Source organism: Lissotriton helveticus, chromosome 1_2 (genome assembly GCF_964261635.1).
Source record: "Lissotriton helveticus chromosome 1_2, aLisHel1.1, whole genome shotgun sequence".
NCBI lineage: Eukaryota > Metazoa > Chordata > Amphibia > Caudata > Salamandridae > Lissotriton > Lissotriton helveticus.
Genome location: NC_136058.1, coordinates 178817930 through 178824044, shown reverse-complemented (window position 1 = coordinate 178824044; position 6115 = coordinate 178817930). Strand labels below are relative to the sequence as shown.

The 6115-nt window shown below is 43.2% G+C and overlaps 1 long non-coding RNA gene across 1 annotated transcript in view; it reads left to right on the top strand.

The window, feature by feature from the left end:
* Positions 1–221: 221 nt before the first annotated feature.
* Positions 222–6115, top strand: part of LOC144807817 (uncharacterized) — a 60168-nt gene continuing 54274 nt past the window's right edge. Inside the window, exon 1 of the long non-coding RNA XR_013606458.1 lies at positions 222–318. This is a non-coding gene — a long non-coding RNA (uncharacterized LOC144807817). The remainder of the gene's footprint in view (positions 319–6115) is intronic.

The window sequence follows — 6115 nt, the reverse complement described above, 5'->3', positions numbered from 1 at the left end:
AAAAATGTTGTTCTGAATGACGATGAAAACAGAATAGATACGCTATCAATCCAATTCCTTTAAAAAGAAACTAGACCTGTGCAGACGCGCAATGAAGATGTGCGCATCATCGAAACGCTGATGAACGAAGAGAAAATAAAACAATACCCCCAAAATGACGGCACACACGCAACGAGCGTGGCGTAAGCGTCGTGAAGTTCAAACAACGCACACTGAACTCCGGTCTGGCTCCAGTCAACAATGGTGAGGATTCCTCAGAGCACGGGCCACGGACAGCGTCAGAACACAGGCCACGGACAGCGTCTTCTAAAGCTGAAGGTAAACGAAGACGTGCCGGTAGCAGTTAACGCTAATATTAACTGCCGACAACAAATAATGAGGAAACTTGTTGAAAATTTCTCTCACAATGAAATCGCCTCCAAAATGAAAACACCGATGTCTTGCAGGACGTGCCCACTGTTCTCACAGTCATGAAGACAAAAAAAAAACAATCAGGGGAGCACAACAGGTGAGGGCAAAATTGCAAATATCCCTTCTTTGAATTTCCCAAAGACGAACAGCCCATAACTAGCTCCTCAGATGCCAGTGCTTACTTGCTGTAAATCAGTATGTAGAAATACATTAGGGAAAACCAGCATCCATAACGGAACCATGAAATTTTGTTCTCAGTAACAGGAAAAGAGTACTATGCGAAAATAGATGAAGACTGAAAAGGTTGCGTCACTAAAACAGTCCAAAATTTATCCAGGGGTCACTTACTGTCCAAACTTTTTCCAGTGCTTGTCAAAGAGAAAAAAAAAAAAAATAAGTCCAAAACATAGATGACCTTCTTTAAATAAAAACCTTGCTTCACGCAGTAAGTAGCGGAGATTATTGTGGAAGGCGAACCTTGTAAAAAGAATACGGAGCCATCTGAACCAGTTTTAATCAAAGCGCAGCACTACACTTTGGTTGATATTGGGGTTTGCAGCTCGGCGCGAGCCGCGCCGCGTTTTTTATTTGCCCCGAAGATTTCTCTTTTGACCAGGAGATATTCATTGAGTACAGTACAGGAAATTGGTTACCTTTAACCACCAGTTGGCGATTAGCAGTGTTCAGCCAGATTGCCCCTGAGGAAGGGACATCACCATCCCAAAATGCATCGGGCACTTCATCAAAAATATTCGCTCACGTTATGTGTTTCTATTTAAATAAAATTGTATGAGCTTACATCATAATGGCATGTTATTATCAATGAATGTATAATTTTCATTTGAACCAGATATACATGGTCACTTTGAAAAAGTCTAAACATTTGCTTTAAAGACATACGATACACATAAAATAGTATATTGAGCATTTTGTGTGATAGTTTTGGTCTGATTCATCGTACCTTTACAGTTTATGATTTGATTTTGAGCATTTAACTATAGAGTCTGGAAGGACCGTACAAGCACAGTGCGCGGCGTGCCCTGCCAACCTTGGCGGTACGTTTTTCTTCTTTAAATAGGGCATCCCATCCTCGTCACCAGTTTTGAAGAAGCAGGACGCAGGTAGACATGGGCGTCCGCAGAAATTGTTTCAGGGGGGGGCAACATCTTAATGTCATCACCATCCTCCGACATGATGTGTGCCAGGTGGGGCACAAGAAACACTGGGGCACAGGAGGAGCTGAGTCTTGTGGCAGCTGCGATAATGTTGCAGCCTGCGCATCTGTCTGAGCCCCCAGGCCGGCACATGTAAACTTATTTTTCTGCACAGTGTGCAGTAGTAGTGCTGCAGTCGCACACTCTGCCACAGCAGCGCACAGTTTCTCATCATGAAGTGCTTGGACAGTGCTCCGTCCCACTTGTGTCTGCATGTCAGCGCCGGTGGTGTGAGAGGAACTATGAATGCACAAATTTGCGTTTTGGTGTGGTGATGCAGACCACATGCTAAAATGCGTTAGCTTCACCCTTGGTGCGTGGAACTTGGCAGAACTGCATGGAGAGAATCCTTTGTTATGCAGGTGCCACGAAGGAGATAATCAGAAGATATAATCACCTGCTAGTGATCTGAAAATTGCACGCCATGGGGATCTGCAGCAGGGCAGGCATGTGAAAAGCAGAGTGCAGGCTCTACATTTAACAGGTCTGCTGTGATTAATGCTGATGCATGGGCTAGTTGTTTACAAATAGTTTTATTTAACGTTTCTAATGGCATGGTATAGTAATTTCACAGTATCATAATTATACAACTGAGACATTTTCACTATTATTTACCACAAAGTCATTATTGCTACATATAATGCAACTAACATCCACTGCTAAAGCCAATAGTCTGGGCTTGTTTTAGGTGCATGCCAGTTCTATTATATATTTGGATGCAATAACAGAAAGAGGCAGGAAAACGCCAGTCAGGCAGCAGAGATATTTACCTTACAGCCCTTACGCCCTTTATTACATAGGTTACGCCCCTTTGAGAGACCCCCCCTGTCCCAGTTTTCCAACCCACTTAAAGCCTTAGGCGTACCCTTTACCCATTAAATTCACAACAGACTCCATGTGTACTCTTTATTTTTTAGGAGTCTTTATTAACACATTCTTATGTATAATTATTATTAAATTGCTCACACGTGTTCTAACCAGTAGCAAAGTCTCTATAAACATGCTTTTTTTTTGTAGAGTTTCATATAGCGCGAACTAGACCCAAACCAAATCAGGTATCAGAGCGCTTTACATAGTACAAGTTACGTTTTTTTTTTTTTTTTACATGAGAACACACATTTTCATTTTCAGGCACGGGGAGATTAACGGCCACATGCATCATTGTAGCATTTTGCGATTCCTAAGTTGCGAAAATTAAGGAATCACAATTAAGAAATTGCAAAATCCTATGCATCAAGAAATCTTAAAAGTTTTTAGGATTTCTTAATTTTCTGTATTTGCGATTCCTTAATTGCGAATCGCAATTAAGGAATGGCATTACATTGATTCCTATGGGCCTAGAGGTCCATAGGAATCAATGCCTTTTTGCAATTTTTATTTTGCGAATCGCAATTTGTTGATACATTTCAAGGGTGCTGAGGGGGGTCCAAAGGACCCCCCCCCTGCACCCTTGAAATGTTTTTTTAAGTGCAAAGGACATGTGTGTGTGTAACATGACACTTTCAAAAATGCTTTTTTGAGCATTTTTTAAAGATTTCGCAAATTAACACGAGGGTCAACCTCGTGTTAATTTGCACCGCCTATTTCCGAATTCGCATTTAAAAAAAAATTCATGCATTGCATTTAAGGAATCGCACAAATGCGATTCCTTAAATGCAATCGCATTTTTAGGAATTGCAAAAAATTGCGAGTTTTGTGAAATTGATTAATGCATCCCAAAAAGTGATTTTGGAATCGCAAACGGACGATTTTTCCGATTCGCACCGTTTGCGACTCCAAAATCACTTGATGCATGTGGGCGTTAAGTGATTTGCTCATTATCACAGGAAGTTTTTGGCGTCGTTACCGAGACTCGAACCCAGATCCCCAGGTCCGGGTTCGAGCGCCTTAGCCGTTAGGCCAACTCCTCTCCCCTTCCTTAAGTATTATGTGAATAGCCCGTAACAAAACATGTGAAATAAGTGCTACCATTCCTTGCACGTTCAGTCAGTTCTCAACACAGTTTTTGGTGTTTAGGCATTTTTTTGTAAAAGTATCAGGATAGAGGTGTTGTGTGTTTTTTTTTTTTACTCCTTCCCTTCAAAGAACTGTCCAGGTTTCAGAAGCACTGTGTCAAATGTTAAATTACATTAACTACTAAGTTGTACTGGATTCCCATGCAGGAACTAAATCCAATAAAATGCTAGGGCAGATGACCTCACATCCAACACGGGGCATCTTGAACTCTGGGGCCACCTCTTACTAACACTTAGGACTCGCACTCGTTGATGGCTGTTGGCATGCATGCCGCATGCAACACGTGCTCCCTGGGGCAAAGCAAGCAAGAAACTTCTCCATAACACAGGTCTTACCTCCTGCCACCTAACAGCAGATCTCAACTCCTGCAGAGCTGCCAGCTCTCATAACCTTCCAAGGATAATGAGCATTACCCACTCCTCCTGCAGCCAAGCCAGCGGGTGCTGCAGCCCTTGAGACACCGGCCGCCCGCACCACGGCTCCAGTACGGTAACGGCCTGCACCAGACTGGCGATGCAGAGGGGGGCAAGCGCCCCTCCTTGCCCCCCCTTGCGGACGCCCATGCAGGTAGATTGATGAAATGAAGTATTTATTTCAGCATACAGGAACAGACCCCTGGGACACAGCTGCTCTTTCCTCCAACTGCCTTAGCTCTGGTCTCAAGATCACACATGAGCATCAGAACAGACAGGTTGCTAGGAAGCATGTGTTCCAGAGCATTACATAAATATACAAAGATAAATGAACCTCAGAGAAGAATGTAACAGCCCCCTTCTCACTACTGCTACATTCTGATTCTCCAAGCAAGCTTGTCTCACACATTTACCGCATGGTGCAAGGTTATCGTAAAAATCACTATACTAAAGCCAGACTTAAGTGGCAGGCGGATTTAGAGGTTACGTTAGACGATGACACCTGGCGGTATTACTGTGAAGCCACACAGCGCATCTCCCTGAATGGTCAGCTTCGTCTCATCCAGTTTAAATTCCTCAACAGGGTTTATTATACTCCTGCTCGCATGCATAGATATGGCTTGAGGGAACCAGATAGGTGTGAAAGGTGCAGCGAAGAGGCAGCAAGATTTTTACATTTGGCCTGGCTATGCCCCCTCCAAACGCAAACTTTTGGATCTTAGTGTTCCAAACACTTAGGGCCAGATGTAGGTAAATACATGTTTGCGATTCCTTAATAGCGATTTTTAGGGAATCTCTATTGAAGAATCACAAAATGCCATGTAAGTAGGAATCGCAATATTTTTTGCGATTCCTTAATATTCCTTAATTGTGAATCGCAAATTGTGATTAGCAATTAAGGAATACCTTCCCATTCATTCCTATGGGCCAAGAGGCCCATAGGAATGAATTTGAATTGCTTCCACAATTTGCGAGTCACCAAGAGGCACTCTCAAATTGCGGGTGCAATTTCAAGGGTGCCAGGGTTCCAAAAGGACACCCTGTTGCACCCCTGAAATGTGCATGAGTGCACATGTGGCGCACATACATGCCCTAAGGGCATGAATGTGTGCCACATGGCACTTAAAAAAATGCAAAAAAGTGCTTTTTAAAGGAAATCGCTAATTACCACCAACTTGAAGTTGGTGGTAATTAGCGATTCCTTGAGGCTAAAGTGCACTTTCTTTTGTGCTACTTACATTGCATTTAAGGAATCGCAATTTGCGATTCCTTAGATGCAAGAGCAAAATAAGGAATCACAATTTTGCGATTCCTCATTTTGCTAGTAGGTTTCAACTTACCTACATTGCTCGCTGCCAAATAGCGATCGCAAACGCTCAAATTCTGCGAATGTCAGCGTTAGCGCTTGCTATTTGGCCACCTACATCTGGCCCTAAGTGACATAACCGCTGAACCCCTGACCCCCAGATCCCTTAGTGGCCCTCCTGGGCTTCTGTAAGAAGAAACGTAACAATATACGGCTCCTGGTTGACATAGGAGCGTTAATAGCGAAACAGGCAGTTGCAATGCACTGGGCGCGAGGTTCACCCACTACTCTCACACAATCGTCTAGAGACATATTATTTTGCAATACACAGTCAGAACTGTATAGTGATCTGCTTCCCCCTTCAGAGTCGCCCCAAGAACTTTTGGAGCCTGTACAGGAGTTACTTAGATAGCAAGACATGATCCCCCGAGCAACGGTCTAGCATTGGGAGGGGTCCGGGATGGTTTGGGTAGATACTGCAGACATGGTGGATGTAAAGATGGGAACATTGCACTAGGCACTCACCTGGCCTTTCAGGCCATCTTCCTTCTCCGATTGAATTTGCGTAGTTTTGCATTATATGCATCCCTCCGGTCATTGGAGCATTGTATTCTGCATTGTCCTCCCAGTAACACCCTTGTATATACATTCTTTGTATGCTGTGACTTTTTGTCATTTTGTTCCCCCCTTTTTTTTTTTTCGAGTTGTGTGTATTCATGTTCATAAAATCTATAAAATAAAATCATTTTTTGTAA